Below are 24,134 nucleotides of genomic sequence, written 5' to 3'. Positions count from 1 at the left end.
AACTCTTTCTTTCTACACTCCTAAACTCTTGTATTTATAGTTTCTCAGATTATATAGTACCTTCCATGTCTTGAGAGTGATGGCAGGCATTGCTAGTGTCACATCTTTGCATTTATTTTTTGTTTGTTTCAAAAGCTAAAGCTGTGAATTGGGTTATTTGAATGAGGCATGCTGTGTTGTATGTTTTCCACATTACCTCTCCGAAGCCTCCTCATCTGTAGCACTCACAGGGTGTCCTGCTTGTCATGTCATGGAGTCAAAGTCTGGTTTGGGGTGGTGACCAAACTAGCCATCAGGATCAAAACTTTCTGGCTGGTGCTGCTGCCCCAAATATGTGCCTCTTAGCTGTAAAACCCACTGGGAATTAATCTTTCCTTTAATTCCTATGTATTCCTCCTACTCTTTTATGCAGCAATGGTATTAGTGTGTTTGCAATGGAGACCCATTGTGTGGGGTCCTGCCTGCTGCTGTCCTTTGACACAAGCCTTCAGTTACTCAATGCTGCTTCTTTTGGCTTCTAGAAACTCAGGCTGTAAAGGGTCTGTGTAGTGTTTCTTTAGAAAAAGCCCAACTGACTGTGTATAATCCTAAGCCACTTCATTTTCCAGTACTTTACTTAACATTATCTGCTTTCTGTAGAGAATTGCATGTTTAAGAGACAAAAACTTAAACACTATCAAATAGTCCCTTGCAAGGTTTTTTTAAAGGGAATTGTTTGCAAAGCAAATTTCCTTGCCCATTGTCACCATTTGGGAGTGTCTCTAGTTTACTGCCAAGTCAGGAAAGTGCAGAAGATGGGCTCTTAGCTGTGATAGGAACCCTTCCTTTCTCACATGTGCAGCTCTGTTTTGTTTTCACACATTTATCCACCCTTCAGACACTATTAGTGAGAAAATAAAATTATATGGAGGGGTAGGGCTGTTTCTTTTGTCTTTTTTATGTTAAGGCAAATTGAGGATAGGAGGATGATGCTGAGTCAAAATGATCATCTCTGTAACTCTTGTAGGGCTAGCACTAAAATAAGAATTAGATGGGACAAGAGGTCTTGAGCAAATGGAAATTGTAAAGCTGAAAACACAAATGTGAAAGAAAAATGGTTCCTCTGAACTCCCATCTGTATTGAAAAAGACTGTCAAGAGCAGGGTTTAAACTTTTTTGGCTGCATGCTTGCATGGGACAGAATGTATTTAAAACAATTCCTGTCAAGTTTTCCTAAGCAGGAGTGTCTGGAGAAATAAAGGACTGATGGAGCACCACAGGCTCACGGTAGGTGAAGAGGTGTTGCTCCTGCATACAGGATCAGGTTCTGGCCTTTTTCACCTGCAGGAAGCCAGAGAAAGCTTAATGATTTCAACAGAGCAACTGCACAAAGACTTTATAGGAAAAAATAGGATTGGAAGTGGCAAACATGATGGGAATACATCTTTCAGATTATTTGCTGTGATTTTTCACCTTTGTTTTAACCACCTCCTGGCTAGAGTGCTGCAAGAACAAAACCATGGTCTTCTAAAACAATTTTGTAGGCATTTTAAGAGATGCTCTTGCAGCATAGGTGAAGCATTAATGTAGCAGTGCTTTGGTGTGCCTGGGGGATTTATGTTGTGTTGGTTCAGTGATGAATCAAGAAGGCAGTGTGCAGGGCTGAGAGGTGTACTGCTAATGCCGTTAGGGGAGAGGGGCTGCAGCAGTAGGCAGGGAAGGACAGGGATGCAGCTGCAGCAAAGGGGTGGCTGAGGAACAGGAGCACAGAGCAGAATTCAGAGAAGGTAGGTCACAGGTAGCAGCAGACCTTGACTGGTCTTGTCTTTGTACCCATGAACAGTGCTTTTGCACATAGTTCATAGTGGGTGGTAAATATGAACTTTGTCTGGAGGCGTGACTTCAGGCCCCTATCCTTTTATGTTCTCCCCTTTGTTAAATATTGTTATAAAACCTCCAAACGGCATAGTGAGTGCTTTTTTTTTGTTGTGTTTTTCTTTTTTTGTAAAGGATCTATTGGCAATTATTATTATATCAGTAAGGAGCAACATAAAAGCCAAAGCATTTGATGCCTCCCGTGCTTGCTTGACAACATTAAATTACTGTAGAGTGCCCCTTGTTTAAATGAGCAAATATGTAAATTTTATGTAAACTGCTTAACTTATTCACATTTTTGCATTAAGCTCTTCTTGTGTTTTATGAGCTTATGATCAAGCAACAAAAGTTTTATTTTATCAGGATTTGGAATTAATGGAAGACCGAAGTTAAAAAAACAACTAACCAAACAGTAAAAGCTGCTTGATGGAGAGAGGCAAGGAGATTTCTTTGTGTGTACAAGACTTGTAATTTTTGAAAGTGTATCTGCCAGCCCACTTATATCTCTGTCCTAATAGGATCACTTGGAGAATATCTGAATGTCTGGTATTTCACATTCTTAACATCTGAGTTTTAGTTTTGAAGTGGCTGGACATCTGAAATAGCAGACATGCACATGTGAAATACCCTTATTTGACTGTACATTCTTTGTGTAAAGTAAAACAGTGGAGACATCCACATTAGTTGGGATTATTGGCTGAGATGCTTCCCATGTCAGGAAGAACTGATTTGTTTCCCAGGGCATGCTTTCCAGGCTGATGTTCCTAGGAGATTTGCCCAAGCAAAGATATTCAGGCTTTGACTCATGGTGAATTCTGGTATCTAATGCAGAGAGGATGCTAACAGCCACCCAAAAATTGGACTTTAAAAATGATGGAGAAAGAGAATGAATGTTTTGTTTTTCGCTTCCTCAGTTATTAAAAGCAAAGGTGGGGAGGGTACAATTACCATTTGCTGAACATTATTCCTGAAACATTTCAGAGGGTGTGAGGCTTTCCTAAACATTCTGCATGATGAATTTGTTTCTTCTGCCCCACAGAATTCAAAAGAGTGCTTCCCCTTGTTGCAGTGTGTAGGGCACCCTCATGTTGTCCCTGCCTGGAACACGAGCAGCGCTTTGCTGCCCGCATTCCCACGGCAGCAGCAAGCAATCTTGTCTGCAGTTAAGATCTCTCCATCACCATGGGACTGTCACTGCTGTCTCAGAGGCAGCACTCAGGGTCCCATGGGGAAGCTCACAGCTGGCTGCAGCTGCTCCCATGCTTTCTTCATGGAGCGAGGAATGTACGTGAAAAAGGAGGAAAACTGTAATGAAATCCATTAACAACTGCTAGGAAGGAAGCAAGCTCGTGCAGATGAATTTTAGTGGAACAAAAGCTATTGACACAAAGCCACCTTATGTGTTGCAATAACTGATGGCTATGCCACAGGGTGAGGGTGACCCCTCTTCCCAGGGCCTTGCTGGATGGTGGGGTGGAGGTGGGGACCCCCAGACTCCTTCCTGCTCTGCCCCAGCACAGAGCACCCCAGGTGCAGTTCCCAGCTGTGGCTGAGGTGCTGGCAGGAGCACTGCCCTGGCTGCCAGGCCACTGCTTTCTCCATGGCCAAAGGAAGGGATCTCTGTGAAAAGAAGGCTCACAGGATGGGGGGGGTGGGATGTATGCACTGGACTTGGGGAGAAGCACGTGGGGGCTTCTTTTCTTGTTCATCTCCCCTCAGGCTTAGCAGAAAATATTTTTCTCACATCCCTGGCTGTCCATCTGGCTGCTTTGGTGTGGGAGAAAACACATGCTGAAGCCCATACAATTTGCATGGATTTCATGCAAATATCAAAGCAGAATTTCAGGAGTTGGTTAAGTGTGGGTTTTTTTCTAAAAGGCTAATGTAATCTTCTGTGGTGTGTGATTGCATCTTCTGGCAAAGCTCACTTGATTAATCAAATCCCATTTCTGGGATTTAGAGTTTTATGCTAGCATCTCTCCCAGTTCAATGAGTTGGCATAGGAAATTCTGTTTACTGTCTTCTCTGGTGCATTTGGTCCAGTGTGGAGTCTGGAGGTGGTGAATATGCACACTAACACTCTGGCTGTCTCAGCCACACTCATGTAAAAGAAAAAGTCACATTCAAAGAGTTAAAAATAAATAAAAATCTTCTCATCCACAAGTTACTGCAGGTTTCCTTTAAACATCATAATCAGTTCTTGCTGGCAGAGTGATTTTAAAGGTCATTTTCAAAAGAGGGAGAAACATACAAATGTTCAGGAGAGTCCTCCTTGTTAGGGCACTGGTCAGAGCAGCGATGCTCTGCACTCTCCAGCCACCAGTCCCCTGCACTTGCCACCTCCCAGGAGGTGCCCAGGAGGAGGGTGGTGGGTGGTGGCACCCAAAAGATGGCTATCTGCAAAACTCCCCTGCTGAAATGGAGGGAAAGGCTGCCCAGTGGTGCTCTGCCTCAGCTCCTTCCTTGTGGCAGCTCCTGCTTTATTGAGCCATGCTCCTCTAGAGCCTGCATGTTCCGGGGTCAAGTCTCCCTTGCAGGTGGCTTTTGTGTGCCAAAGGCTGGTGGAGTAGGGACAATGCAAAGGCTGGGCCTCTGCCTGCTAGCTGGAATGTATTCCCCATGCCCAAGATAGCTTTCTTTATGTTGATTTAGTTATTTAAAAAACCAAAGCCAATCAGCTTCTGTCACAGCCTTGCTGTGTGACCAGGGCAAAGCCTTTATTAGCAGATACTTTGAGAGCCTTTGTGGAACTCCCCTGGTGGACAGACACCTCTGACTTACTGGGCCACTCCACTCCCAGCAGTGATTGTTTAAAGTAAACTTTAAAGTCAGGGGAGGGCCCAGTTTCTCAGCACCCTTGCGTAAGACTCGCTATATCAGACACTTGAAAGATTTGCTCTTTTAAATTCCTTTTTAATTAGTCTATAAATTCTTTCACTTCAATCTTGTGAACCAAGCTTGGGTAAGGCTTTCAGGTATGTGTCAATGTATCCATGACACGTATCTCCAAGGGAGAACAAAGTATTGAAGGGCAATATTAGATACTAAACCAGGTCTGATCTCTCACAGGTAGTGTAGAGTGCAGGCAAAAAGCATAAAATCCCACAACAACAATAGCAGAGAGAAGGTGGAAACACCATCTCTTACTGATCTGTTGTTCACCTGCTTCAAAAGCTGTTTGAATCTGAGGGGTCAGCAGATCCTTTAGGATTTTTTTGTTCTTTTATACCAGGAACATGGGTCAGCCTTTGGGCAGCATTAATAGATTTCAGTCCAGTGTCACATGAAGCAGGTGCAGGGGCAGCCAGCTCACTGTTCTGACCTGTGGGTACTTGGGAGGACAGCACAAAGAGCTTTAGTTGCATTAAAAAATGTTTGATGCAATTAACCAGCTTTTTGTTTGGGTTGGGTCTAAGGTTGTCTATCTTGTTTTTCCTGATTTTTAAACCAGTTTTCACTCTGAAAGATATAGTGATAATCAAAGAGAACAAGAATGGTTAGCTGACAGTCTACATCCCATCCTGCTTTTCCTGAAGTTAAACTTTGAGTATTAACACTATCTCAATTCATTGTAGTTAAAGAAAGATTTCTAAGAATGGGGGAATTTTTTTTTTGTTTCTTTGTTTTTGTGGTTTTGGGGTGGTATTTTTGGTTTTTATGTTCCCTGTTTTATGAATAAATAATTGCCGTGGACACTTCTGTTGCTGATGCAATACTTAAATGTGATTCCACAGTTTTTATGTGGCAGTGGCTGTGGTAAGAGGACTTGTACAGTTTGTGCAAATGACTGCACAGAGAAAATCACATCTTAATAATTACTTTTAATATAATGCAATTTCCTGAGCACAAACAGTTTTATGTGATATGCTTTTGCTGAGTAAGATGCCAGCATTCATGGCAGAAAAACAGGGATAATTCAAACAGGTCTGAAGGGATCAGGACTCAGAAATGCAAGGCAGCCATTGGAGGTGAGATGCAGAGCAGTCATGGATGGTGATGAAGTACTGACAAAGCTTCCCTCTATCACAGCCTGTCAACAAATGACAGGAGGATGACATTTTTTCTCTCTTGCACTTGTAATATCAAAGTTAAGCCCTCATAAATAGATACATATCCTCTCATGGCTGTTGTCCTGATTAGAGTGGTGTGACTTCCATTTCCAGAACCTCTGCCCACTAGTATCTTACAGTCTGATCAATTATTTTGAGCATACTCTAATCATATTTTACATTTCTAAAAATAATTATATTCCCTTGTGCATTTGAGTTAGCAATTTGATTTAAATAATCAGATCTTGTCCATATATTCAAATAATTAATGAGAGTTTCTCCTTGTTGGAAATGATGATATAGGATAATGGATTTGCACAATTTTTTAGCCAAATCTGAAAACATTTGGACACCTTGAGTCAGAAAGATCTTTGACCTGGAATTTAATTAAGGAATGGAAAATAGGAAAAGTGGGTGGATGCAGGAGAGGATTAAACAAACAAAAAAAAATCTCTGTTCCTTCAAGATTTTGGTTCTGTTAAATGGTGTAAAAAAGTTTTTTTCATAGAATAGTTGAGGCTTATAAATGGCATAAATTTGAAAATTAGGAAGAGTGGAAAATGGAAACTTAGTCATTTGATTCCTTTCTTCATTTTTAACAAAAATGAGTGAGCTGCAGGGGAGAATAAAAGACAGCTGAAGTTGAAGGAAGCACATTTGTAGCATCTACGTCCTAATGAGTAACATTAGGAAGCCATATGTAAGTATTTAGTCTTGACTGTAATGGATTGAATACATTTGGTCTTGTCTGAAGGAAACAAGCCCAAATCTATCAAGTACATGGATGAAAAAACAGTTGGAAATTCTGGTTACTACAAATGGAAACCAAAGAGCTATGCTCAAATTCTTTCACCTCAGATGAGGTGAAAATTTCATTTCCACTATCAGTGCTTATCAGACAGGTGAGAAATAAATTTTTTAATTACATCAATTATTCTTAAATAGTTTACTGGATGTGTAGTAGTTCATAAGTACTGTAATGTTGCAAACCAGATTCCATAAGAAAAAATATTTAAGAAAGTTATTTGCATTCTTTTAGTACAGAAGATTAGGCTTATTATTATATTGGTAGATGTCAGATCTTTGTACGGCTTTGACTTGACAGCTCTGAGAAGGGGCTTTGGCCACATGCAAGTTATGCCAAGCAAAAAATCCACATGACCTGAGTTAGTCAAGAGTTAAAGAGCTTTTAACAGAGATCACATTGTAGGCCCAAATGAACTGTGCCCAAGTGAAATACTTCAGTTTGATCAATAGCTCAAAATGAAATACAGACCTTTCAGCAGTGGGGGCAGTCTGCTGTGTATTTGTCTTCAGCATGTGTAGGAGATTTGCACTTCCCAGCTCTGCCAGCTCCCAGCCAGAGGCAGAGGTGATGCTTGAGTAAGTGTAATTTTGTGTTTGGTCTCCCATAGATGGAGAGGACCTGCTATGATCCAGCATTTGTCTCAGGCTAGTAGAAGGACCTGATGAGGTGCAGGTACCAATGCCATGTAACGCTACAAATAAAACTGTCACAAAAGTAATGCTCTTGGAAAGAAGGAATAGCAGTGACAAATTTGACTGGAATAACTGTAATTGAGGCAAGTCTAGAATAAGCAGTGTTATCAAGTTGGTTTTCATCAACAGCTAATCCAAATTTAACTAGGATCTCTAGGGTTCAGGCTTCATTATCACCTAATGCAGGCTGAACACATCTATCTGGACTCATTGGAGATTTGATATAACACCTATTTAGAGAAGTAATTTACAAGTGTTAGTCTTATCTGTATGGCCAGAGATGTTCATAATTTGTTTAAAGATGTTTGCTTTGTATTTGTAAAGATTGAATTTGCTATCAGGGAATTAGAGTGGCAGTGACTAAGTCTTGGCATATGTCTTCAGAGAAAGAATCTCTTGTCCTTGTGTTTTCAGAAAACTGAATGTTGAGTCCCTCTTTCTCTTAGTTGTAGATGTAAAGTGGCAGTCTAAACATGTGTGTGTTTTAAAATCCTGTAAGCAAACCAGATTTTTTAGAATAGCATCATACTAAGAAATCTCATGGTTTTTCTACATCTCCAAAGACACAGATGGCACCTTCCTGTCCTTGCCAGAGGATGTGTGCAGTGCTCCTTCCTTTGCATGATTTTATGGAGAAGTTCTTCTCTGAAACTTTTATTCTGTGGTTCCTTAATCCATCCCTCCATTGAATGACAGAAGTCTAATGCCACCTAGGCTGCCCTGAGTAATATCCTTGTGGTTTTATACACCTGGAGAGCTAAAATGGTGTGAGATCGAGGTGAGGGCTATCTCAGATTGATGGTGTACATCCAAAGATACTGCAAGTTAATGGAATTGCTGGGAAATTGCACCAGTGAAACTGAGCTCTTCTTCTGTACTTCTGCAATACTTGTGAGAATAGTCTGAAAGTATTCATTTTTTTATGGGGCCCTGGCAAATAATATCTGCATCTTTACTTGCCATAGATGTGGGAAAAAAAAGACAGTAAGGTCTTTTTAAAATGAAAATCAAGTAGGATCACAAAGATTCAGAAGGAGAAGTATCTCCAAAGAAATATGTCATATAAATGACATGTCATTTATGTCATATTATGTCATATAATATGTCTCTATGTCATATAAACAACTTACATGTAAGTGATAAATCTCTCTACATCTGTTGACCAGTGTAAAGACTGAGTTTTGGCTTTCACATTTGACTTTATGTTCCCTGAGTACATGATCCCTCGAGTAAAATCTAAAGGTACAACCTGTTAGACATGAAGTGAGATGGCACAGGCAGGCTCCTCCACTCCAGACTCAAGATTTCCAAGAGAAATAACCATCTTCAGTGTTCTTAACTACCTCCAAGCCAAAATACACCATTTTTAGGCACCTATTTATGTTATGTTGTGGTTTCTAAGTGTTGTGCAGTAAAAGACAAAAGTGATATGAGAAGAGTAACACCGAGGACCACTGATTTATGTGGCCTGGAAACTTAGGAGAAGCAGAAAAAGTGGAAGCAGAAAAAGGAGAAGGAACAAAGCTGGCCTGGTGCTCTTGATTATACTTGACCAGTTCTGCTTGCCTCTGGCCACAAGCATTTCCTAATGTATTTTACCATTAGATGTTGCAGCCTTTACTAGATCTTGAGTGGTGTTTGTAGGCTGACCCCTGCACAGTTCTCTTTTCAGACATCCTTTTGACTCTGAATAACCATCACAGCACGAGTTTTTAAAGTTTTGAGATTACTTATGTCATTCTGAAAAAAGAGATTCATACTGTGAAAATGCCCCTGGAAGCTACTCTGAAATTTGTTCTAGATGTTCACAACGTTCAGTCAAAGAACATCGGATTTTGTTTATTGCCATGGAGTTGTGGGGCTCTGCTGAAATAAAGCACTCCTGAACCTGCTTAAGTCCATTTGACAAGATGTTTAACTCCATTTGACAAGATGCTTAAGACAAATTTTATCTTACTAATAGATAAAAGGAAATCCTTAAGAATTGTTATTAAATAATAAAATTAGAAGAGATGATTGCTCATTCACATCTGTCCTGTATCAGCTTAATTTTGAATGCAAGATGCAGAGTTTTACAGGTCTGTTTCTATCCAGACACTGAACTGAGCACTGCTGCTCAGTTCTCCTGAAAATTATTTTGGAGTTTAGCTTCAGTGAAATGCTTTGAAAGAACATATTTTTTAAAAGTGCTTATAAATTCCCTCTAGAAGTCACCCTCTTACTTTGCTGTCTCATGTTACAAACTTGAATATATTAATTTGGAAGAAGTGTGTCTTTGATTGTTCGTTACTCAAGAGAACCCTTGCCAGAGTCCCCAAAAATACAAGAGCAAGAAAGAGCCCTGAGAAGTGGGGCAGCAGGATGGCTGCCTAGCCCTGATGATCATCTCAGGGCTGATCTGGTAGGACTGGCTAAAAGGGTGAGATAGGCCCCTGGGAGCTTGCCAGCAAGTCACCAATTAATACTAATTGCATGGGAAAATACTGTAAGGGTGGTTCATCAGGGACTGGAATGAGTTCATAGCTGTGCTGCACCCAAGGGCTGTGTGTCCCTCGGTATTTACTTCAAGAAGAAAACACAATGTTGCTTGTTGCTCTATTCACTTGTAATGTTTTTAGATCTGGACTACAATTCATGTGGAGAGGCATGAAACATCTCACATCTATCATAGAGCTTGGCTTGTGAATACTTGAGTTAAAGTGTAATATTCTAATTGGTTTCAGCAGGAATCATCACTGTTGCATCTTGAGCCAGACATTGCTTCTCATTTTCTCATAGGAAGGAAAACAAAGCTGACGTTGCATGAACTATATGCACATGATAGTCCTTTCAAAACAAGAAAACTATGGCCATCTGATTTTAAAAGGGCTTTTGGCTTTGCCTCTCTGATTTCCAAGGAAAGCTTTGTAGAAAACTGGGATTTAAGCTGCTGCTGAATCCTCCTCTGCCTCGTGACAGCTGTAAACATCTGCTGAAGATGTCATTTATTGTCTCATCCTCTAGTTGCTCATGAAGATCATGAAGCATCGTGCCTCCTTGAAAATGAAGCTGGTGATGCTGTGGGGCAGGAGTGAGCAGGCAGCGTGCTCAGGGGCTCTGGAGTGTGGTTACCGGGGCCGAGAGCAGCTGCTGTGCCTGCGCTGCCCCGGGATCAGCCCAGGCAGGGAGAGCCGCTCTCCCGGCAGGTTTGGAGAGGCAGGTGGCAGCAGGGGGCTGGGAAGGGCTCATCGCTCTGTCGGGGCACTGCGATTTCGCCTCTTCGTCCTCCTCTCGAAAAGGCAGACAAGGCTTCCAAATCCTAAATTGCATTTTGTCTAACTCCTCCCCTATTCCGGCTGCTTGCTCATGCAACCACCCACGGATCCGAAACAAAAATGTGTGAAGCGAGGCAGGGAGGGCTCTTGCCAGCGCAGATCCCAGCTCCTCTCTGGGCGCCCGTCGTGCGCTGCCACTGTCTCACTCCTGGGCACAGCGGAGCTGTGGCTGATCATAAACACATCGGCATTTCTCTCCCGTTCCTTCTCATCACCCTGTGCTCCAAGAAGAAGAAGAAGAAGAAGCAAAGAGAGGTGCGGGGCCGCGGATGAGCGTGTCTTTGTGGCACCGCTCGCCGGGCGGGCTGACAGAGGCGGCATTGTTCGCGGGCTGTGCCCGCCTGGCAGCCCAAGGTGGGATCCGAGCCCTGCACACGGGATCGGTGAGGCTCTGTCCGAAGGTGGGATCCGAGCCCTGCACACGGGATCGGTGAGGCTCTGTCCGAAGGTGGGATCCGAGCCCTGCACACGGGATCGGTGAGGCTGTGCCCGCCTGGCCGCCAGGAGAGGTGGGATCGGTGAGGCTGTGCCCGCCTGGCAGCCAGGAGAGGTGGGATCGGTGAGGCTGTGCCCGCCTGGCAGCCGGGGAAAGTGGGATCGGTGAGGCTGTGCCTGCCTGGCCGCCAGGAGAGGTGGGATCGGTGAGGCTGTGCCCGCCTGGCAGCCGGGGAAGGTGGGATCGGTGAGGCTGTGCCCGCCTGGCAGCCAGGGAAGGTGGGATCGGTGAGGCTGTGCCCGCCTGGCAGCCAGGAGAGGTGGGATCCACGCCCTGCATCCGGGATCGCTGAGCGGCCGGGACAGGGCGAGCAGCTCGAGAGCTGCGTTAATGCCCGGAGGGAGTTTTAGGGCTCAAACAGCTTCTCCTGGTATCTTCCTCTGCACAATGCAAAGAGGGTCTAGGGTGAGGAGTCCTTGTTAACCAAAGGTAATATTTTTGTCTTTAGAGTAGCATAAGTTAGCAGCCATTGCTGCTGTTTGGTTGTTTATTAAAATAAGAGTGATACAACAGGGAGGAAAGTTACGAAGTGCTCTGTGCTCCGCAGGAGAGTAAAGCTTTGTGGGGGCATCATGCTGAGGGTTATTGAAATTTGGCTGTTCCCTTTTATGTGGGCTTAGTTTGTGTTACCAGTAATAAGATCTGTATGTGTTCCCATCAGAGGAAGAAAAGACTATTTAGTTTCCTTCTCCATCTTACTTTTAAAGCCAAAAGTTACTATTTATATGCAATATTAAATTAATTATGCTAATAGAAATACATTTATATATAGGCAAGGTAAATACTTCTGATTACCAGAGACAGTTCCTCACCCCTCAAGGTACTCCCTGGAGTACAATCCATCCTGTACAGTCATAAAAACATTAACATTTGTTGCACATACCTCAGCAGAAAGAAAAATCATTGTTGCATTTATTTTTCCAGCCACCTTGCAATAACTATGATTACACAGACTGTGCCAAACAGATTTTTCATTGTTGTGCCAGTGTTTCTCATATGCTCTTAGTACATCAGTCCTATTTTAGTGGTTTTTAAATGACTATTTTTTAGTTTCTAAGATCTATTTTGTCCAAGTGTTTGTTCTTCATATTGCTGTTTGTTCTTTGTGGTTGATAAGTTTGTTTTTGAGAGTGTGTACTGCTATTTGGGATGATAACAAGTATGGTCTTAAAAGCACAAACCTTGTGGCTGTTGCTCATCTTTTGTGCCCAGGCTGACATGCTTTTGGGGTGAACAGGCTCAGCTGCATTGAAGGCTCCCCACACAACTTAAATCTGGAGCTCTTAACAACACAAGTGGTGTTTGAAAGGTTTTTTCCTAAGAAGGGGTTAAAATGAGGAGAGTGTGGTTTGTGCACTGAGGAACGTGACTTGGTTCTGCCAGTGCAGCACCGTTTGTTCTGTGTAATTTGGGAGAACACAGCTTGTACCTCCTGTTTGCCTGATGGCACATAGCAGCCCCAGAGGACACACGCTGCTTTTGTGCTTCTGCTCAGTTTTAATCTTTAGGGAGCAACTGTTTCAAAGAATAAACACATTGCCTTGTAGGAGAAACTCCAGAAAACATCCTGCTAGTGACAGCGGCAGCCGCTGCCCATCATCCCGGGCATTGCTCTGCCAAAAGCGGCGGGGCTTTGGGAGCTGGCCTGCCAAAGGCTGGGAGCTGCAAACTCTGTATTCCCGAGGATGGCCAAAGGAAAGCAGCTTTCAAAGAGCTGAATTAAAACTGTGAGGCTGCTAGCTGCTGGCTCAAAATGCAGAATCTGTGTTTATCCTGGCCCCCTCAGCCCAGGGATTTCTGGCATGCCCTTTCTGCAGGAGTGTCCTGCCCACTAATCTCTACACACCCGTCAGGCTGCTTGGTGGTGGGGCTGCTTGGGCACCAGGCAGGCAGGTAATGAGCCTGCTCACTCCCTCCATGCAGGCTTTAAGGTTAAATCAAAATTAGTTGTTTATTATTTTGAATACACTGCCTCATACTGGTGTAGAGCCTGTTACTTTTCTTCTACTGATTGGTTTTAACTGGCAAACAAAGTTTCATTTGCTGTTAGTTTAAAAAAGTGGAGTAAATACATGTCCCACACAAAATAATCCTACTAAATAATATTTGTTTGCTAGATGGTGCATGCCTCACTTATACAGAGACTTTAATAACCCATTTCCTTCAGAGTATATGACACTAAGTGGGCAGGGTCAATTTAAAATAAATAGCTTTTGCTTACGAAGTCGACTTCAGTCTATTGTATATGTTTCTGTAAACAAAAGATGCAGCAGAGTTTGGGATGGATATAAGCACAGGCAGGGGTTTTGAGATAATGTCTTAACCAGTGTTTCATTGTTTTTTCAGCCCAGAAGCTTTTGCTTCCTCGCTGGGAGAGCCTGTATGAAGACCTGTGTGGATGATGTTATAAGGTAAGGAATACACCTTAGGTGTGTTGGTTAACTTCCTAATTTTGCATTGCTACAGAGTTTCTCTGTGAGAAGTTGCTGCACTCCATCTAATTTCTTCTCAGAGAGACTCTGTTGTTTGGTAGTAACAAATAAATGAGCAAGACTACCTGTTTACAGTGTAGATGATGATATGTCTTAAATGATGTTGATTTTCAGTTTCTCTGCTATGAGCCTCAAACTGTCCCTGTGGGGAGAGGCTCTTGCTGTGTGTCTGTCTGGAGGACCTCTTGGTGCAGCATCTCGGTGTTTTATCCAACTTAGTAATGTTGCTTTACAGGAGTGTGCAGTGTGTTTTCTGATTCCCAGAAATATTGTCACTTGGTGGCATTCCCCTGACAGCTTTAATGTCACCTTTCCTTCTACACTGGTCTCTGTCTGGGTAGCAGTCCCCATCACCTCTATTCCCCTGCAGACATGGTGCACTCCAGGCTTTTATCCACAGGCAGACTGATGATATCAGTGAACAGCACCATTCTCACCTCCTCTCTCAGGGCCTCATGCACTGAGTCACCAAATCATTTGTCAATTAATGAAGAATCTATTTGAAATAAATTGATGAGGAAATGTGGAACTCTTCTGTTCTGGGGTCCTAAAAGGCAGGCTTTCCTGCTAGGCAGTTCACAAGCCTGCATGCATATTACAAAGTCTAGCAGTGTTAGTATAGTACAGCTGTGCTGCATATTTCCTTAATCTGCTTGTTTAGAGACACCCAGAATATTCATCTTAATCATTTCCGCTGCATAGTAGGTACAGGAGGAAATACCAGGGAGAGCCCTGTCACTGGGAAAATGCATCATTTGAATGTGTAATGTAAATATTTTAGCTAACCAAATGTAAACACTGTTTTGCCTTTAGGATGGGAAAAGACTGTTGCAGTCAGAAACGAGCTGACATAAGAGTGACCCTGTATAGATGAGATACAAAATTGTGTTCACACATTTTGGTAATCAAAACAGAGCCCTTAATGAATTGCCTAGTGTGAAAGGAATTACAAACACAAATGTGCCTGACACAAGGCATTAGGAAGTTGCTGCTGTATTAATGCTAGAATGAAGGACTTTTCAGTATTCATGGGGATCCAAGGTCTATGGGGAGGATGATGGGAGATAAGAGAGATAAGATGATGAGAGATGTCCTATGGTGAGGGCTAAACAAAGGCTGGAGACTCTCTGGAGGGAAACCCAAACTTGTGAGTATGCTCTGAATGTCCATGCTTCTGCATGCCACTGACTGTGAGTTGTTGAGTGAGTTGTGCTCATCATGCCAGTAAATTCAGAAGTTTTCAAGGGTCAGAAGATGGTAGAAGCAACAAATATACTTGATTCAGTAAGAAGCACCTTATTGCACTCACAGCCGCGCTGTGGTTTTTCAGCCAGTGGATTCAAAGGAAAGCAGAGTTCTTGGGGAGTTCAGAGTGGTTGCTCATCACTTCTGCCTGAACTGGCTTCCTAAGTGTCTGAAGACTTATGTTCAAGTGGTGGTGCTTGATAGAAACCAAACACGTGGTTTAACTTTTGGTACTGAAATTGATCCTGAAAAACAGCATGGGATTCAGAATCCTCCCAGAGTCCACTTGACTTCATTGTGCAGTAAATGGTCTTTGGGCATTCATCAGATCGCTAAGCAGAAGAAACATCTGGAGATGATTTGGTTGGCTGTATGTTCTAGCCCTTGGATTGTTAATGCCAGAGGAGGAGGAAACGACACAGAGGATTTGTCTAGACTCCATAGATTGCAAGAAACTAGTTAGATCTTATTTCTGAAGGCACAGGTTCATGTAAACACCCAAGTGAGTGAGCTTTCATTACTGGAATAGCTGGGGGATTTTTTAAGGTTGATTTTTGCTTGTATTAACAACAATGGACAATATATTAACGTCTGCCTCACATTTGCTATTCCTTTGTTGTAACAGCTGGAAATTTACATTTACACATAGGCCTCAGAGCTAAAAATGTCATTCCCTAGGTTGAAAACCCATAATGATTTTTGTTGTTCTCCTTGATAGGAAGGGAGAACTGAAAACACAAGGAAAAGACAAACAGGAAGGGTAGCCCCAGATGATAAAGGCTCTCAGTTGGAGCAAAGATTAATCATGTATAGTGTAGCCTTGAAAGTGTCATTGTCTGCCACTACTACAGCAATTTAGCTATAGCCAAATGAGCAAATCTATCTATTTAATTATCTAAAGAAAGTAGAAGAAATCAAATAATAAACGTCATCAGTGAAAATACAATGGCTTTTTTTTCAGTACAGAGAAAATTAAAAGCCCCTCTTGTGTGGATGAAGAGTGCTCTGCATCGATGAGAATAATGTCAACATTATCACAGAATCAAACTTGTGTTGCTAGAAAATCTAATAATTTTGTGCAATAACTTCTTTTAATTATTCTCTTGAATACAGATAATCCAAATCTCCTTTTTCTCCCAGACATATGTATCAATTTTCATGGGAAAGCATTAATACAGTCAAGAGTAAGAACTTCATTTTTTTCCTTTATGGGCAGGAAGTTCATATACGTTTGCTAAAGGGCTGTATTGTGCCTTTTTAAAAAATAATTTAAAAAAAGGATTTAAAATTAGATGCTGTATTTTAGCACAGGGAAAAAGATAGGAACAGATTGGTCTGTAGTGCTGAATTCACAGTATCATTTTTCTAAAATAAAGTTATATTATTTGAAAGCTGATGAAAGAGAGGGAATTTAAGAGATGGGAACTGCAGTTGAAAAATTTTTGGAAGGAGATTGTAAACTTCAGGGCGGAAGGGAGTTAGATAAAAGAATCTATGAGAGTGGGAATAATAATGTGAAGAGGAACAGACTGTGCTGGTGATATCCTTTGGCCAAGGTTTTGAAAGAATTCAGAATATGATCTGCAATCTCTGTCTTTGAGGGGGGGAATGGGAATTTTTCCATTTACAGTAAAGTTGAGTGAGAATGTCATTGCTCCAGCTGTTAAAATATTTTGAATTCTACTTCAAACTGATTATTTATTGCAGTGTTGAAGTATAGACTGTTGTGGACAAAAGAAAAAGAGAAATTGGAATCAATCCCAAAACGTGGGTTGAAAGTATAATTTATGCTTCCCTGAGAGGGAATGGGACTGCTTGTCCAGTTCAGCTCATTCCAACCTAGTTCTCTGAGAGACTGCTTTTTAGGAAGCCTCTTTGGATGGATACAGCTGGAGGTGAACAAATCTCAAGGTTCAAATCTGCATGGGAAACTTGGAAGCCTCTGTCAAAGCCAGGAGTAAATAGGATGCATATTTTGAGGCTGGAAGTGCCATCTGAGTGTGACTTTACAAAGCATGTGAGGACCACGGCATCCCAGGCATCTCTGGCACACACTTGAGAGCAGAGTTGTGTAAGGCAGAGTTTCTGCAGAAGGTGGATGGGCTACTTGGGCTGCTCCGGTGCCTGCAGCCTTTTCAGCAGCCTCTCTCTTTCCTCATGGTACAGAGCAATACACCATCTTTGCCTGTTCAGTCATTTCTATGTAACACAGTCTTCACATTCATATCTACATAGAACCAGCTCCAGATGAATAGCAGTAACTTCCAGCATTAGGTAAATATGTCTGTGAAATGAATTTATCCTTCTGCTGTTTGGACTGTCAGTAGCCTTGGACAATCTGCTGTCATCAGACTGACTTGGGTTCTTAGTTCTGCTTTTGTGGCACAGCCAATTCCATTTCAGTGAATGTGAATTAAAGAGAGTATGCTCTAATAATATTTTATATTTACATGGCACATTTCATCCCAGAGGACTTTATAAATCATGTATATTCAGCACCTCTGACCTTTCACAGTCCCTTCAGAGCTGGAGAACAGGCATTTTACAAAAGCAATAAAACCATAGGAATTTTTTCTCTGTAATACTGGGGGGAACTCATTAATTACAGAATGAATTTTATGTTCCCTAAGCTACAGCTTCAGTTTGTAAAGACCTTTATTGAAAATTTCTTCAAGATAAGATGTATGATCCTGCGTTTTGTGTACACCACGAACAAAGGGCTAATCCATCCTTTTAAAACTGGACCCCTGGAAATATTTCACTCTTGCATCTAAATGAACATAAAAGTGTCACTACCTCTATACCTTGGCTGTCGTTTAACCAGTAAATAGTCACCTCTTCCTGAAGGATCTGCCCAAAATGCCATAGTCTGCCTTCCCCCTCAGCTGCTACGCATCCTCCCATCGCAGTGTGAGAAATACAGCAAAATAGATGCATCAGAAGAACTATTTACTTGCTTTTGAGGAAGTCAAACGTGACTGGTCCTCTGAGGTATCAAGCTGAAGAAATTCAGCATGTCTGTGCATTTGGTCAGCATATGCAGAGGAGGAGGGATGAGCAAGGCCAAAGGAACAGGGCAGACGAGGAGGAGGATGGCAATGAATTCATTGTCCTGGCATTCGGTGCCTGTTCCTGTAACATTAGGAGGATGACCCAAAGCCTGCGGGTATCAGTGTCTGTCCCTGCAGCACTGGGTCAGTGAGGCACAGTGTGAGGCCCTTTGTCTTCCCAGAGCATCCTCCTTGTGGTGCACTGAGGCTCAGCTTATGTGCAGGACTACCTCAGTTGGATTGGATTCCCTCTACTTTGAGAAAAAACTCCAGAGGAGCTGCTTTCCTGAATTTTAAAGAAGGAAATGGACATACAGCCTGTCTACATACAGTTTTTGCTTGGCCATTTTGTGGGTTGATTTGGGCCTTATTTAGTCTGTTGTTTTAAACAGAAGGACAACTACATTTCTATTCTAGTTATACAATTCAGCAAATGGATTACAAAACCACAGTGAACTGTGACTCCCATGGATGGTAACTCAGTTAATAATAGATTAAAGAATCTTTAACGTTTTCTGTGTATTGTTTTGCCATTTGTCTCTCTTTGTAGCTTGTCTGGGCTTAATATAGTTTATTCCATTTAGGAGCATTACTGAGACAAACCCCATTAAAGCAGGCATTATAGTCCTTGTTTTGATTAGCACTCAAGGCCACTAGATAATGATGCTTTAAAAAAAAAAAATCTCGTATTTCTCCCATGGTCATTAGCACTGTGATCATTGCCAACCTTCATACAACAGTGTAAGTTGGTTTTTTTTCCTAAATCTCAGAGCCAATTGTGAATGTCTGTAATATAGTCTGTGACATTTGAACTGTAACATTTCTCTCAAAAATAACAGTTCTTGCTCTTTCAGTGCTCATACTTGCAAGAAATTGGATCTTTATATGTAAGACAGTCAAAAAACATCATTAACTAGCTAATATTTTTCAAAGCTATTTTATTGGGGTAGTTTTTTGGTTTTTTAGTTTCATGTTGTAGTGAGGCTTTCTAGATATTCAGGTATGTACATGTTCTTCTCAAACAACACTCTGACCAGAGGAAGACATTTGCACCACTCCTAACAATACCACACCATTTCAGCCCTGGACTAATATGGGCAATTAAAATAATTTCCACACATCATGTTTAAACCAGTGACATGTAATTCTAGGACAAAGCCTCTCAGCACCTCTTTCCAATATTCATCTGCACTCAGAGGATAAGCAGCTGCTATTACATGCTAATGTCTTTTGAGGGTGAATGGCCATTTTAGGGCATGTTATTAACTCTGTGCAAATCAGTGCATTTTCCATCTTAGTGTACAGAGTTGACTTCACACACTGTTCCCTTTGCAGGTTTTAGTTCTGTTAACCAAAAAGAAAAATGAGAAAAATTAGGCATTTGATGAGTTTGGGTTGGCATCTTGAAAGATGGGGCAGGTCCATCCGCAATTACATGTTCAGGCTGTGGGGACCAGACCTCTCACCTTACAGACTTGTGAAGTTGCAGGTCTTAGGGCAAAAGGCCAGCCAGAACAACTATAATTTTTAATAACACAGGTGACTTATTTTACTTTATTGCTGTGTTTTACCTACCCGGTGTAGATGTACACTGGGTACCTGGAAAGAGGCACTCACTCTAGTGTTTGCTTTTTATCCTTACAAACCCAAATCACCCTGTGTTCCCACTAACTGGCCAGATCCAGGTGCAGGAGCCCAGCAGACTCATGAGATCCTTTGAGCTGCTCGTTGAATCCTCAGAGCAAGCTGAATGCTTCTTTGCATGAGCATACTTCTTCATTGAGATAAAAATTCTTGCTTTTTCCCCCATTTTCTTCCCCCTGAAAAGGAAAAAAAATGAGTGCACGCACACACACACACACACACACACACACAAAAAAAAAAAGTGGTATAGCATACAGAGCTTTAGCATAGACTTGCTTTGGCTTAAGACTGGCTTGTTACTACAAAGAGTTTGTTTCTTGCTGTGGCCATGATCCCCCAGCCTCTGCTCCAGCATTCAGGGGACTCATGTGGGATGAGTGGCAAGGAGTGCCAAATGTATAAGATATTCATTTTTGTTGAACTGTTCCACGATTCTCCAAACCTTCTGAGCACATAAACCCTTTTTATGGTATTGCAGCCCAAGCCTCCTAATCTGTACTCTTCTAGTTTGAGCATTTAAATGAATTTTGCTCACTAAGGCATCCAGTTCTGTTCTATTCCTACTATTTGTTTTGTCTAGCCTTGCTCAGAGTACATAATTAATGCAGTAGTTAAAATACCATCATCTTAATGCTCTTTACCATGGATGAAAACCTGCTTGTCTCAGAAGCTGTTAAGCATGAACCATGTAGAAGAATTAGCTTCAGAGTGGAATAACCCTGGATTTATTATTCAACCAGTCACCACACTAACCTGTTTTTTTCTTGTTATTATTCTTACCTAAGTAGTTGCTATAGTTGAACGGCATCTCCCAGTTTCTAAAACAGAGGACAGAAGCAGATCATTAGAAGATCTTTTAAAAAATCCATTTTTAAAAAGTGTAAATCCTAGCTTGTGAATTCCTGATAAATGCTGAATAAATTCCCACAGTTCATAATTTCTCATTATTTATTTAATTTATACACCATTATAACTGTGAATGAGGCTTTACAAAACCACAGGGACACAATCTTTGCCCTAAAGAGATTGTAGCTGAAATTAGACACAACATATGACCAATTATTTCAATAGACAAAGCAGGATTACACCAAATAAAAATGGTTCTTGTTGCATATCTTGTGTACATTGTAAGCTTATAATAATACAGTTATTTGGAAAGACCTGTTTCTGCTTCTGAATGTGGTGATTTGCAACAAAGCTCTAGAATAAAGCCATCATTAGTGTTTGCTGGTTTAAACGAGAAAACCTGAGACAGTAATGGTTGCTTTCCTACAGGCAATTTAATTAAAGAGCTGGATTTAATAGAGGCTGTATTCAGTATTCATTTCTAGCTGCTGTGGCCTCCAAGGACCTTCATTTTTAGACTCATCTTGAAGATATTGTTTGCCTGGTGCATTTTATTGCATGGTGAAGGCAGAGCCTCTTGGAGGCTCTAACAGGACTCCACACTTTCTTCAGCCTAATCTTGGGCACACAGTAAATAATAAGATTTCTCTGAATTTTAAGTAAAGAAGTCTTATTCCATACATGTAGAGCTCTTTTCCTACTATTTAGTTTCAAGTACCAGTGTAATATTTTATTTCCAGGAATAAGCCATAATTGTGCAGTACATCATTGTTGAAGTGTTCCTCAGCAGAAGAGGCTACCATCCCCATATAAATACTGCATGTACTTGTATCAAATCCTCAGGCTTTATTTTGACATTTGAGTATCCAGACCTTTTACTTGACAGGACTTTAGCTAATGAACTGAGGTTTGACCACTATTTCCAGAGCTCTGCCAATATAGAGCTCATCTGATCCCCTCTCTAGATGAGGACAAGTGTCCATGGTGGGAGCAGGGTGGGCTGGGCGAAGGGAATGGGGCTGGAAACCTCCCCACCTTCTCCTCCCCTGCAGCAGGTCAGGGTTGGGGTTTTATTCCCCAGCAATTCACTCAGATAAAAAGAGGATTAGGGTACCTGCTTGCCTACCCCACAGGATTCTGGTGTGGCTAATTAGTCAGTATTTGCACAACTCTGAGAAAATGCTTTAAAGTGCCAATTATGAATAATAATTATCTTCTGAAGATGATTGGGAGTCCATGTTTGCATGTTGATTCAGGCCACAGGAGGCAGTCTTTCAAATAACAGCTCTTATTTAAATGCCTTGCTGCTTCCTTATCTCATGTTGTGTGTTGTTTTTTTAAGGATGATGAGAAACATTAGTTTACCCTCAGGAAAGGCCAGGTCTGACTGTTTTTAATAATGAGTTATGTACTTAGTCACAGTAGGTAAATTTACAAACCAAGCAGGACACACTCGGAGATCGATTCTGTCTGTTGGGCAGATGGTTTTACACAAAACCTTCAGCAGGACAAGCCTGCTGAGACTTTAAAACAAATACTGCTAAGTAACATTGCCATAAGCCTCTTAATATGGTGACAATGCCTGATTTACACTCTGCAGAGCTACTTTATTTATACCTCATCTATTTACTGGTGTGTAATAGATTTACTCTGGGAAGAGCTCGATCTGGGCAGATTTACTTTGAAGGCTGACATTTTCAGTTGGACCTTCCAGAAAACAGTAACTAGTCCTCAGCACTAACTGCAGGACACTGAGCTATTTTAGTAGTAACAGCACACCAGTATTAAAGACAAAGCAAAAACAGCCTACAAAAGAAGGCCATGACTGAACTTCAAATTTTTGAGATTCCTGGAAACTTTCTGTTGCAACAGAAATATTTTTTTATTTTTCTAAACATCTCTGCATTTTCTTGTAGTTTTAGAAATGTTGCTGGTCTCTTTAACTAGATAGTAAGAGGCTTAATTATTTATTCTACTTTTATATGAGCTAATTGGAGAAGTGTTGCCTGAAATTTAGTTTTAATATTTGAATCTGTATATCTGTATGTTAATGTTGCATTAAATAAAAGGAAATCTACAGTTGTACTTAATTCTACAGAGAGAACAAAATTTTGCCTCCAGTTACTATACAAGAGCAATTGGGAACAAAATTGGGCCAGAAGTTCCCTGCCTTCTATCTCTTTGCAGTAAAATAAAATTTTAATGGAGAAAAATTACACAAAAAAAGAACACTTTGTTTTAAAATGTTCATAAAGGGAAAAGAATTTTTTTTTTGCCTGAATAGAGGTCTTTTGATAGTTGTTTGCTAATTTTTTGCTTATACATGTGTTCAGTAGCTGCATAGGGACATTAAACACAATGTTGATATGAGCCCACACATTGATGCTCCAGCAGAGGGGTCTTAAATATTCATATGATGACTAGATTTGTGTTGTTTTATTTGCTTCTTTCCTTTTCTACCCAAAGTCCTAAGCACCATCAGATAATTAAACATTACAGGGTCTGTGACAGTGAACATTTCTGAAAGTTTGGATATTAATTTTGTGTCCTGCCAGCTGGAAGGAGTGTGATGCTCTGGCATTGTTCTACTAGGAGAAAAATGTTTTTCTGATATTAGACTAAAATGTTTCATCCCTGAATAAATCCTTATGGCTTTCTGAGAAGGATTTAAGTGCTAAGAGCATTCAGCTTTGTGTAGGCAATGATTTTAGAGGAAGATGTTTGTGCCTGTGCAATAGTAAAGCATAGCATTACTGGTGTAGATTCAAGTGCAACTGAAAATTCCTAAATTTAGGCAATTATCTGCAGGGCAACTTCAGGCCTGTTATAGTCAGTGGCAACCAGAGCCCCCTTCAGCTGCTCTTGCCGAAGCAGCTGGTGCCATTTGAGGTGCCCCGGTACATTTTTCATAGTTTCTTAATAGCTGTTTGAGAAGTGTGAGAATTGGCCCTGTGCCATGTCTGCTGACCTCATCCAGGTGCAGATTTCATCTGCCTAAGAGAGGGCAGTGAATGGTGGTGGAAATGCCATAAACTGTGTCCTTTGGCCTCCATCTGCCACTCCAGGACACACATCTCCTGCAGTTCATGCATCAAGTTGTTCTGATGCCTTGAGAAAGCTGACCTAGAAGAGAGGCTAGATGGAGTTAAAGAATAAAGCAGGTATTTATTAGGAGGCCTCAATGGATCCACCTTGGGCAGCACAAGACCCCAGCCAGTGCTGCACCCAGGATGAATCCAAAATGGTCACAAAATGGACAACAGGTCACAGGGTCTCACACTTTTATAAGTTCTGGTCCATTTGCATATTGGAGTTAATTGTCCAGTTATAGCTTTAGGTTATGAAGTCCCATCCTTCTTGTTTTTCTCAGTACACCATTGTTTATGCTTTTGGGCCTGAAATTTGGATCATTTGTCCTTGGTCCCGAGTGAGAGAAGCTCTGTGAAGAGAGCTTACTATCCCCTAATATGAAGCTCAGAACTACACACTAAAGCAGTGCAGAATCTGAAAAATATAAAAGCTAAAACCTGAGGCATCAGTTCATCTCTGTGGACACGTCTGCATGAACATCCAGACATCCTGGATGCCTTTAGGCAGCTCAGGCTGTTCTAGCTGCCAGTGTTTAGGCAAATAAATGGCCCCCT

At 41.5% G+C, this 24,134-nt stretch overlaps 1 protein-coding gene across 7 annotated transcripts in view; it reads left to right on the top strand.

The window, feature by feature from the left end:
* Positions 1-24,134, top strand: part of PAG1 (phosphoprotein membrane anchor with glycosphingolipid microdomains 1) — a 112,551-nt gene that overhangs the window by 49,457 nt on the left and 38,960 nt on the right. For 3 of the 7 annotated variants that reach the window (XM_077186727.1, XM_077186751.1, XM_077186733.1), the window contains one exon: positions 13,560-13,624. The gene's annotated coding sequence lies outside the window, so the exon portion shown is untranslated. The other 4 variants (XM_077186744.1, XM_077186757.1, XM_077186738.1 and 1 more) reach the window with 4 other exon arrangements.

This window comes from Agelaius phoeniceus, chromosome 1 (assembly GCF_051311805.1).
Source record: "Agelaius phoeniceus isolate bAgePho1 chromosome 1, bAgePho1.hap1, whole genome shotgun sequence".
NCBI lineage: Eukaryota > Metazoa > Chordata > Aves > Passeriformes > Icteridae > Agelaius > Agelaius phoeniceus.
Note: the sequence above shows the minus strand (reverse complement) of the source record. Positions and strands in the feature narration are given on the sequence as shown.